The following is a 12,259-nucleotide window of genomic DNA, read 5'->3' on the forward strand; positions in this document are numbered from 1 at the left end:
GGAGAACTATTTCCAATAGCTAATAGCCAATGTCTGTGGAGTGCTTACTCTGTGTCGGTTTCTTGTAACTACTTTACAGATCATTTGTACAGCGTACCCATGGACCAGGTACAATTATGACCCCCAAGTGACAGATAAGTGCAGATAAGTACAAATAAATACAGAGGCCAAGTGACTTGCCCAAGACACTGGAGCAAATCAAAATCCATGCCTCTGTAATCATTTTGCTCTATTGCCTCTGTCTGGGGGGCTTGATGATTTGGCAACTAAAACCTTAAATATCATGTTCCATTTTTATATCTGTGACACAAGCGTGGGGCTGTGATACGGGGTAACTAACCTGACTACTTTTGAAAACCCTTATGCACCTGGATGAAAGTAAGCCAGGGACTGCAAGCCATAGATTTAAGGTTTCCTACCAACTTTTAAAAATAGCTTCTTAAATGCAATTTATGTAGTGTCAAGTCTAGGATGTAGTCCAAATAGTAACAGAAAAATGGAGATATGTAGGAAAATACTTAAAGTTGACAAGTATTGGGAGTGTAGTATTTTTGGGGCCAGCGTGTAGACCACAGGAAAACTTGCTGTTTCCATCCCAAAGGGAAGAGCCCTACGTTGCAACTGCCAAGGTCCCTGGGACAGCAAGTGTGCTCACTGCTTAGTAAAGAAGCATCCTCAGTTTGATAGAATCATATGGGAGCCTTACATTTGGTTAGCAGTTCTACATTCTTGATGTAATAATATTTTCAGGGTGTGGGAGGGTATCAAGCTCTGAAAATACCCTTGGAGAGATCTGCTTATTAAGTTTGGCTTTTTCAGTCTCCCTACTACTTCTTTACTAAACACCAGGCGGTTTCCTTCACTTTTCAGAACCATATTGTTTTTCCCTTCTCTAATGAACTTTGAAATACTTTTGGATGAGCTATTGAGATTGGGAAAAAATAAACCTCTCTTTAAAATAAGGAAGATAATAACAATGACAAGTAGAAAAAGCTCTAAAACAGAGAATATCCTCCATTCTAGCCACTGACTGGGAGTGGAAGGTTCGTGCTCGCTGTCCAGGACGTAGAAATAAAAGCTGAGGAGGCGCTGAGGCGTCTCCTGGATCTCTATGAGCCTCCATCATTTCTGCTGAGTAGGGTTGACAGATAAAATATAGACTGTTTAGTTAAATATGAATGTTTGAAAAACAACGAGTACATTTTGAAGATAAGTATGCCCCAAATAGTTCATAGGATCTACTTATACTAAAAATAATGACTTATTATTCATGTGAAGTTCAAGTTTAACTGGGTATCCTGTATTTTTATGTCCTAAATCTGACAGCCCTACTGATGATCCACAATGGAGGCAGTTGAGGAGTGGTACATGCTGGCTCTCGGACAGTCAGAAATGGCTTCAGCAGATCCAGGTACAGTATGAAATTCTTTTTGGATGTAGCTCAGAAGCCATGGCCAGCCCTTGACTGCAAGTACTGCCTCGGGTTTCCCTGAGGTGGGGTAAACCTTCCTCTTAATGGCCTTTTGGTAAGTCTGGAAGACCATATCCAAGGGGAGCCCCAAAGTCAGTTTCATCCTCACAACCATGTTTCCAATTCCTGGAATTGGCTGCATGTGACTCACAAGAGCTGAGGAGGTTTGTGGAAGTTGGGAGTGTCATAGCTTGAACCCTTTGTAGGTAAAGTTTTGCTGTTGTGAGAGTTTTAACAGGAGCAATGTGAAAGACTCCAAGTCCCCAGGTAGATAGAAATAATCCTGTTCTACCTGTGTGTATGTGACAAGTCTCTAATAGTTCAGAGAGCAAGTATCTGGTCTTAGAAAGACTGATCCAAGCTTGGATGTTTCTGGTGACAAGGCAAGGTCCTGAGTTTCAAGTTCACCTTTTATGGTTGAGGAGACAATAAGGTGGTCAGAAGGGAAATCATGGAGGAGACCTTGGCTTCATCCATCGTGCAGGCTTGTATATGTGGTTCTATGTAGATTGTGTTTCAAAGGTGGAGCTTGTTTACAACTATGAACATTCTCCGATGTGCTTTTTGGACCTTCATTCCCAGAGCGAGAGCAGTGCCGAGGCTCTAGAAATGCCATGGATATTCTGAGCTGTCAGTGGCATTTCCCCGGTACTGTTCCCTTGGTGCCGCTCCTTGAAATGTCCAAAGGGATTATCATGTGTCTTGTGGCGGGTCCTAGCATTGTGAAAGGAAGCTGCTGCACCTGGCTCAGAGGATTTCGGATGTGGTGGGAGGAGGAGTAGTACTACGACTATAAATTGTATCACAGCATATCGATTCCATCTTGAGAGTGGGGTTGGGGGGTTATGAAGGGGGGCTTTTATTGTACTTTTATACATTGTACCCTTGAAACTAATTCAATTTTTAAAAATTAATTAATTTATTTGGGGCTGCATTGGGTCTTTGTTGCTGCTAGCGGGTGTTCTCTAGTTGCAGTGAGCGGGGGCTCCTCTTGGCTGTGGTGCACGGGCTTCTCATTGCAGTGGCTTCTCTTGTTGCGGAGCATGGTCTCTAGGCACGCAGGCTTCCGTAGTTGTGGCACGTGGGCTCGGTTGATGTGGCACACGGGCTCTAGAGCGCAGGCTCAGTAGTTGTGGCACGCGGGCTTAGTTACTCCGTGGCACGTGGGATCTTCCCAGACCAGGGCTCGAACCCATGACCCCTGCATTCGCAGGCATATTCTTAACCACTGCTCCACCAGGGAAGCCCGATAATTCAGTTTTTTATAAAGAGAAGATTCCTAATATTATTCCAAAATTTAAAAAATATGTAGTTGGATAACACTATGAAAAATTAACTGATATATTCTTTTATTATTTCTCTTTGCTCCCTGGATTTTTTTCCCCATCCAGTCAGCTAGGCACTGTGAGTTCACTGCATTAGGAAGGTAAAGACTCAGCAGAAATGAGGGAGAAAAACAGAAAAGTCTCAGCGTTGGAATGTTCACAACGGAGGCCACAGTAGAACAGGTGAGAATTCTGTGAACCAAAAATAAATGTCGTCTCAAATGCAAAAAAGTATTCTCTGCACTGGGAGGCAGGAGAGGGAGGGAGGGAAGGACTGAAGGAGAGAGATCAGTGTGGCCAGGGACATGGAGACTGTGCTTAAGGACGATATGCCCAGGAAGAGAATCAGAATCTGGAGAAGATTCAGCCTGCACGTGATCATTGCCTCCAGTCAGCACCCTCATCTCAGACGTTGGGAAATTCAGAGAGAGAGTGGGAGTACGTCAGGAGGGCCACACGCATAGTCTGTGTGGCAGGGGTTGTGGCCGTTCCCTATTTGTGAGGAGTCCCCAGCAATTTGCAGGCCTCTTCTGGAAAATGCTGGCGGACGTCTCTAGTGCTTATGTGAAAGCTTGTTCACAAACCTTGAAAGATACAGATGTAGATGACAGATAGATGCATAGATAGAAAAATGTCATTAAATAAAAGCTCCAGGAAAGGTTTGGAAAATGGCCTTTATTGCATAGGACGCTTCTATTGTCATATGATGTTAGACTGAGTGCCGGTCCCTTCATCCTCCTTCAGACCACGGCATTCTGTCTGCTACTCTCCCGAGGGTCCTTTCTTCTCCCTGGAAGGGATAAAACAAATGAGGTAGAACAGGAAGAGACAAGAAGCACTCCAAGCTCTGCTGGTCAGGGTTACCCTCCAGCATTGCCTTAATGCTCAGAGCCACACACACCACAGTGAGCTTGGCTCCAGATCAACTACCATGCAACGAAGGTTCTGGAACATTTCCATATCTCGGGGGACCTCATTTCCACGTGACTCTCTTTCATATTCCCCTTTGTCACAGAAGGCTAGGTCCAGTGGTCCGGGTGAGATCTCGGCTCAGGCCCAAGGCTCTCAGACCTCAAAGTTCTGGTCCTGCAAGGGCCCCTGTCCTCTCTTGAGACCACTCCTGGCTCTCTCTGCCGAGAAGGAGCTGCTGGCAGTACGTCCTCTAAGAGTTGAGGTCCATCGTGCAGACCCTGAGAAAACTCCTAGGAAAAGGCTCCACCTTCTTGTTTACGTCAACAGAGGTCAATGCCTTTCTTAGTGCTGGGTGTGTCCCATTTGATGCAACTGCAGAGCCATTAGGTCAACCAGCACATGTGTGCGGCCCCTTCCCTTAGACTCCTCTGGGCCCTCGTGACATAGGCTCAGAAGACTGCCAGCCTCAAGCCTTACCTCTTCCAAGGGACGGCCACACCGTCTTCCAGGATCTTGTCCCATGAATCTCAGTTGCTGTTTGGAACTCAAAGGAGAGAAAAGACCCTGCCTGCGGGGTCTCTTTGGGCTGGGGCCTTCCCCCGTGGGCTGCTCTCCATCATTCTCCTTTTCTTCTTGCTTCTCTACCTCCTTCTCCTCCTCCTCCTCCTCCTCCTCCTCCTCGTTCTCCTCCTCCTCCTCCTCGTCCTCTTCCTCAGGGGTGCTCTCGGATTCCACATTGCCCATCCGCTGGGCCATGGTGAGATGAAAGGCACGGCAGCTGAAGCCCTGCAGGACGCCGCCCTTCACGTGCTGCTGGAGGATCTCCAAGGTGGGGAAGACCCGGCAGCAGGCCATGCACCTGAAGCCGGTCTCCATGGTCAGCATCCAGTCCGCTGTCTTGGCGCTGGGTCTCTCCTCGACGGCAGGTGGCCCTGATGGGCTGCCTGGCTCTGCCCTTTCCTCATACTCTTTCTCCTCCCCAGTGGGCTCACTGTCAGACAGGAGGCTTTCGGTGCACACATCAGAAGAGGGGTCAGTGGCTACTGCGCACACATCCTCAGGAAGGGTCACTTCTTCTATCCTCAGCTGCTTTTCAGGCAACTCCAAGGGTTTCTTTGTCTTCCAGGAGACAGCGACACCCTTGTTCACTTGTACCTGCATGTAGTGTATTTTCATGCCCCTTTCCTCTTTGTCTGGGTGCAGATAGTTCTTACAGGGTGAAGAGGGTGAGGAGGAGACACAGTGTGATGGGGAAGCGGTCTCTCCTTCTTCCTGATCCTGGGCTAGGGGTGGTCTAGGCTGGGCAGTGTCTCGATGAAATCTCCGGATTCCTGAAAAAGGAAATTAAAATCATAATAACATGCATGGGCCATGCCGGAAGCTGAGGGAGCAGGTGTGGTAGACGAGAGAGGGACATTGGCACGACATAGCAATGTCGTGAGCTTGGTGTCCATTGGCCGTAGGACGGAGTGGTGTATCTGGTGTCATCTGTGGGCTTTTCATGTGCGTGGGGGGGTATACTGGAGCGGTGTGTGTATACAGGGGTGTGGAGTATGGTGGTGAGGGCTGTAGTATGTGAGGGATGCGGCTGGATGTGTGTACGATGAGGAGTGTGAGTTTGGGAATATCGGTGGTGCATTCCTTGTGGAATGGGGCTGTGGTGCAGGAGAGTACTGTGGAGCACGTGCTTGGGGTTGATGTGCACTGAGAAGGGCTGTGCCTGGAGGGCGCGTGTATGTGTGAGCTGTGTGCACCTGAGCTGGATGGTCCTGCTCTCAGGCTGGAGGTGTATGATGCAGAACTCTGTCCTTCTCTGGAAGCAAAGGCAAAGACAAAGCCTACATTTTCCTCTGAAGATGCTTAATCTGGTCCCTCTTCCCTCCACCTCAAGCCCAGACCTTTCCGGCCCCTGCTCCTTGACTTCCCCACCATGGTAGTAGCAGTATTCACACACACATCCCCAGACTCAGCTGGCATCCACGCCCTCGGAACAGCTCAGCCATCCTGCCCAGGCTCCTCCACAGAGCCCTCATCACCTCTGAAGACCCTGGATTTCCTCTCAGCCTCCCTGGGATCTGTGTGCCTCCTGCTTCACAGCCAAGCACCCCGTCACCTGAGGAGCCCCACGCCCTTACCAGCGTAGCTGAGCTTGCGCAGAGTAGAAGTACAGAAGAAGTATTTAGAGGCAGAGGAGACCTCCACTGCCCCTGGGCTGCAGCCTTGGGCCACCACAGTGGATCCAAGCCGAGGGGGATCCTCTTGTGACTTCGCGATTCCTGAGGGAGGAATGAAAGGCTCAGGGTGGGTTCATCAGTCCTCTGTCCACAAATATTTACTGAGTGTGTGACACGTGTCAGGTGCAGTGAATACACACAGCTGAGAGTGTGGTTCCCAGTGGATCCTCCAGGATTTAATTCCAATCAATACTTATTCTCTCACTGTCTAGTTGGTAATGTAGGCCTCGGTGGTGACTGTGAGTGTGTGGGAAGAGTGAGTGATGTGTATCAGTTAAGTCTGTGGTAAGTGTGGGGTTGGCATGGGGAGCACAGTGCAGACGTGTCTATCTGTGTCTGTGGCCTTTGTGTGCATGGTTTCTGTTCACAAGTCAGGAATTCTGGGACATGTAACGTTTCCTCATTACATGGTGTGGCTTGTATTTATGGTGTGTGTTCATTCATTCATTCACCAAGATTCAGTAAGCAGCTACTCCTGTGTATCCGGCACTCTTCCATTGTTGTAGTCTTTGGTAACGCTGCACATTCTAGTAGGGGAAGACACACACTAAACAAAACTACAATAAATATATAATACATCAGCTGGTGGCAAGTATATAAGGGTTGCCAGACTTAGCGAACAAGAATACAAGGCACCCAGTTAAATTTCAGTTTCAGATAAACCCAGAATAATCTTTTAGTGTAAGTATTCCCATGCAGTATTTGGCCTGACTTAGTTTTAGTGTAAGTATAGCCCATACAATATGTGGGACATACGGATACTGAAAAATTACTTGTTCTTTATCTAGAATTCAAATTGAACTGGATAGCCCATATTTTCTCTGGCAATCCTGACATGGGTTACTGAGACTGTGGTTTACTGTGGTTTGTACAAAGCGGGTCTGGCATTACTCAAGAATGTGTTATAAGTGTGGTGTGTATGACACGTGACTGGTTCTTATAGAGGTATTTAGAGATGGCTGAAGTTAGTTGTGTTTGTGCAAGAGTTGAGGAGATACATGTATATAGTGTGTGTGTGTGTGTGTGTGTGTGTCCTATATATATAGTGTGTGTGTCTATATACATATCTCATCTCCAGCGTTTGGTGTTGGAGGAGAGGATTGTGATACAGGTGGGTTGTATGAGAACGTAGTATAGGAGGGATGCGTGTATATACCTCCATGTGCTGTGTGTGGTTTACTAAGGAAGTTATATGTGGGGTGTGTGATATTTTTGCTGCATCAGAGTGTACATGGGTGTATGAGTTACTGTCTCATAAAACACCCCTAACAAGAATTCTGTATACACTCTTACGTACACCGAGTGTCAGCCAGGTCCAGGCAGGGTGACAAGAACTTTACCACGCATATTTTATATCTGGTAAGCACTCTACCCCCATTCATCTCGCTCTTCTCTGCACTACCACACACACACACACACACACACACACACACACACACACACACACTCACACACACACACACAGGAACATAGGGCAAAATATTCTGAATGGTCAGGGGCAGTCATTGCCTTCCCCAGCCTGTCCCAGCCACTGCCTGGAAATCTGCCTGCTGTCTAGAGCTCCATTCCCAGGGCCCATCCTACAGTCTCCAGGGCCCTGGGCCTGGTAGGAGCTACTGGGCTCTAATCTGGGGCAGAGGCCTCTAGCTGGAGCTCTGGGGTGACCACCCCTCTCCCAGGGCAAGCTACTCGCCTACATTTAATGCACGCAGGCACCACGTGGCCCGTGGCTCTCAGAGCTCCCCGCAGGACCCTGAGGCCATTTCTCACCCCCGCTCACGCGGTCTCAGTCTCTGGAAAACCCTTCCCTTCCCTTGATCTCCTTTGGGAAATTCTTCCTGTTGAAGGAATAAAACCTCCTTGCTTTCAATATGACACCATCCCTAGACAAACAATCTTCTTTCAAAGTGCATTCCACTTGTCAAGATATTTTTCAACAGGGCCTTCAACTCATGGGGTTTCTCTTTCCACTTTGGTAAAAGAGGCCAAGCAACTCATGGGTCTCTCTCAGCATCCTTGCATCCTTCACATCCCCCACCTCATGACCCCTAGGAAAGATCCAAGAGCATAAGAGAGAAATCGGGGACTGAGGAAAGCTGCACCTCTAGGTCTGTGCAAGCAGGATGCAGCCTGCTGTGAGTCCGACAAAGCTCCAGGCCCGGCTGCCCAAGGAGAGAGTCCTCAGACCAGCGGAGCTGACCTCCCATCTCCCAGGGGGCATCTGGCCGTTCTGTGCCGTCTCACACCACAGGGACCCTCCGGATAGATACGGCAGCATCAGTGAGACAAGGTCTCTCGCTCCCTGCTTCACAGGTGACACGTTCTCAGTCCCCCGCTTCCTAGAGAAGCTTCAGTTTGGCAGAAACCCATGTGCCCCAGACAAGTTGCCCCCCACATACCTCCTCCGTTCTCGGCAGTTTCCTGGGACTCTTCATTTTCCAGATGTTTCCTCTTTTGTCGCCGTTCCATCGTACCAACTAGAAGTCTCCCTTAGAAGATGCCTCAAGAGATGTCCAACTCCTCCTCTTCCCTACAGGTTGGCCCTTCTTGGCTCTTGGGCAATCCGTTGAAATGATTCAATACAAACAAAAATAGTCAAGTCTCCTAAATGGCTGAAAAAGTTGTACCACTTGGTGAACCAGCAGTAGTGCCTAGTGCTCACCAGGGCTGTTATGTTTGCAAGGTTGCCAGGCTCACAGTGGAATTCTGTGACCTCAGTGATGACATCAGAGCATTCGGTGGACCTAGGTTGAGCACAGTGTCTGCAATAGCACAGGCCCCATTTTCAAGAACAATTCCTTTTTCCCAGCCGAAGCTTTCCCGTGAAAGGGAAAGGTTCCTACCATATCTATTATAAATTGTATCATACCATGTCTATTATAAAATTCACATTTTGATTGGAGATCTTTTAATGTCTTTTCTAGAGAGATTTAATATGAATGTTTTAAATGGTCTCCAGTTTCCCTGTGGATTATTGACATTTTAAACTCTGCACTTCAATTTTCCCTCAATACGTGTAATTTTGTCACGGCTATTTCTGTACTTAAAGATGAGGAACTATATAATTGATTTCTTCATTTTTTCCCCATCTCTTTCCAAGGTACTGCATTTGATTGTGTCTTGCGACTGAGTGAAAAATGCTAGTCCTTGAGTCAGGACATTGGGCCCTTTAGCAAGTAACTCAACCTATCTGGGCTTCAGCTTCTGTATGTGCGATCAAGAGGCTTGGACTAGCTGACTTTTCAAATGCTGTGTTTCTTTGATTCACTCTCACTTACTGATCTGCTCCTTAAGAAGAGGGTCTGTTCTCATAAAGTAACAACAGTCTCTTCCTAACCTTGGGTTGGGCGGAGTTTAACTGTTCGTACTCAGTTCGTTAGTTATATTGCCTTCTACGTATGCTTAGCTCTAAATAATTTATACGGCTCTTGTGACAATTTTTAGATCTTCTTTTTTTCTTATTTTCTTTTATAGTTTCTAATTTGTTATCGCCAGTGTAGAGGAGCCTGATTGACTTTTAAAATTTATTGATCTTGTATGTGTGTGCCTTGTTGAACCGTCTTATTAGTTCCTGCTAGTTTATCTGTGGGTTCTTTTGGGTCTCCTAGATAAATGAGCATATTAAATGTAAATAATGTGTTCTTTGGATAAAGTTTATTTTCTTGCATCTGTATATATAGAAGCAATAAGTTGAATTGATTTAAATATTTAAACACTTACATACCTGTTATCACAATCTAACATTGTTTATCTTATTTTCTTTCAATCAATATTATGTTTTCAAGATTTATCCACGTGAATCCATAGAGATCTAGGTCTTTGATTTTTGACTGTTTGATATTATGTGATCACATGCATATAGCATCATTTATTTTCCATTCAAGCATTATTGGACAATTGGATTGTTTCCCTCCCTTCTCTAGAACAAACAACATTTCCCAGAATATCCCTGAAGATGACTGAGAGTCGAGAAGGGCCAGGCTGCCCGAAGGATTGCTACTTGCTTTTAGCCACCTTCCAACAGGCCGTCTCCAGCCAGCAATTTGAAGCACAGCTGAAATGAGAACTGCCCCAAATGTGAAAATCTTAGGAGCTTCCTAGAAGGTGGGAGGTTAATGATAGGCATCCTGCTGGGATCCCAGGGGAGTCTGAGCTGGCCTGAAGCTCATCTTCCTCCTCCACCTCTCAAGAGAAATGTGGAGGAAAGAAGACTTCAAAAACTGTGAGCAGGCAGAGGGAGAGATATTGGGGGCCGAAGCTGTAACTGAGGTCTTGGAGTGGGCTGTGAGCACGCAGAGCCTCTCGAGAGCCAGGCTCTGCCTTCTGAGGACTTCTCCCCTAAGGCTGCTCATAATTCACGTGATACCAGCCATATAGAGCCGACTTGGCCCACACTGTCACAGAAAGCCTTATCAGAATCTCTTCTTCTTCATACACTCTTGTGTCTGTTACTTGGTTATTGCCATTGGTACTCCACTGATGTGAACCACAGTCGCCAGGGGATGGAGGACACTAGTGACCCATCTTGCTCTGTGGCCTCAGTCCACAGCTGGAGGGTAAGGGAAGAGGCCAAATGAAGGTCAAGAAGGAAAGATGGAGTTTGAAGAGAAGACCTGAGTTAAGGGTGTCTTCTCAAGTCTTGATGACTGAAATGTAGCTCCAGTACCTGAAGTCCTGCTTGTTCTCAAGGCTGACCGCGGGGCTGGGTGCACTCAGTGAAGGAACCGTATACACTTAGTATTTCCTTGCTTGCTCACACTTGCCCTCCTCTGATACACCCTCTGCAAGACTGATCTTCCCCTGAAACAACTTTCCACCTGCTACTGTCATCTCAGGAACATTTGCTTCACCTTCCTAGTGTCCCCCTAGAATGCCATTGCAGCCAATTCATAATTTGATAATCATGCTGCTTACCATATTCTCAGCAACTTCTGAGAAATTTTATTCACTTTATTCCATAGTCTTCACCCATCAATAATCTTCCTTAACTTCCTAGCTGCAGGTTAACCCATTCGGAATCATTTCTTTTGCTTTCTCTTCTTTGGCAAATCCTTTCTATCTTTTAAGGTCTTTTTCTTGTCTCTCTACCATCTTGCCTTCCTGAACTTCTTTTTTTTTCGTTTAAGTAACCTTTCAATCTCCTTCCCCAATTTCCTCATAAACATTGAGAGTTTATTCCTCACACGTTAGACAGCGGTTTATGAATGGCCAGGCATAATGGACTCAGAATGAGTTGGCACCCCCGAGGTACCTGTCTTGCTGGGGAGCCACAGGTGAAGGGCTCTCTGCTGGACACATGTTTGCATGGAGTCAGGCTGAGTGGCCTCAGGGTGTTTGCTCTGCACTTGTGTGTGTTTCTCCCTAGTTGGCTTCCTTGTCCAGCCACCTGTGACCTCCCTCCATCCAGCCCAGGGAATCCTTCTCATCACAGGGGTAGGATGTTTGTCTCATTTTCCATCACATCCTTTCCCCAAAGTTTGGTTGTGAGTTGTTCCCATTCCAAAGACCTTTCCTCTTTGAAGAGAAAAGAGAAAATCTTGTCTCTCCTTTTCTCTCACTTCACTTCTGCTCTATTATCTCCTCCGTCCAGAATGGCCCACTGACTCACATGGGTGTAGATCCAAAGATGGCAAGAAATGCCAGCAATTCTGAGATAATAATACGGATGGATCAGGAAAACTTGAAAACCTTTATCCCGCCACATAAAAAAAAATTGCACTTCCAGTGTATTCAGAGTCTCAGTGTAGAAACACAAATGATAGAGAAATTGAATTACACTCAAGTTTTTCTTTCCTCCTTTCCTGATTTATTCTAATCCTCCAAGTTAACATGATGAACTCTTTGTTGTGTAAAGTTTCAGACATTTTCTACCCATGCACACTTTTCTTCTTTTCACATTAGAGTGTGAACTAGGTCACTTTCAACATGCTGTGATTCTGTGATTCACTGTCTCCCACCGAGTTATCCACGGATAAAGTCATCTGTTTCACGGAGAACTATTTCCAATAGCTAATAGCCAATGTCTGTGGAGTGCTTACTCTGTGTCGGTTTCTTGTAACTACTTTACAGATCATTTGTACAGCGTACCCATGGACCAGGTACAATTATGACCCCCAAGTGACAGATAAGTGCAGATAAGTACAAATAAATACAGAGGCCAAGTGACTTGCCCAAGACACTGGAGCAAATCAAAATCCATGCCTCTGTAATCATTTTGCTCTATTGCCTCTGTCTGGGAGGCTTGATGATTTGGCAACTAAAACCTTAAATATCATGTTCCATTTTTATATCTGTGACACAAGCGTGGGGCTGTGATA

The sequence above is a fragment of the Mesoplodon mirus genome (assembly GCF_964341445.2).
Source record: "Mesoplodon mirus genome assembly, contig: SUPER_14_unloc_1, whole genome shotgun sequence".
NCBI classification, from domain to species: Eukaryota; Metazoa; Chordata; class Mammalia; order Artiodactyla; family Ziphiidae; genus Mesoplodon; species Mesoplodon mirus.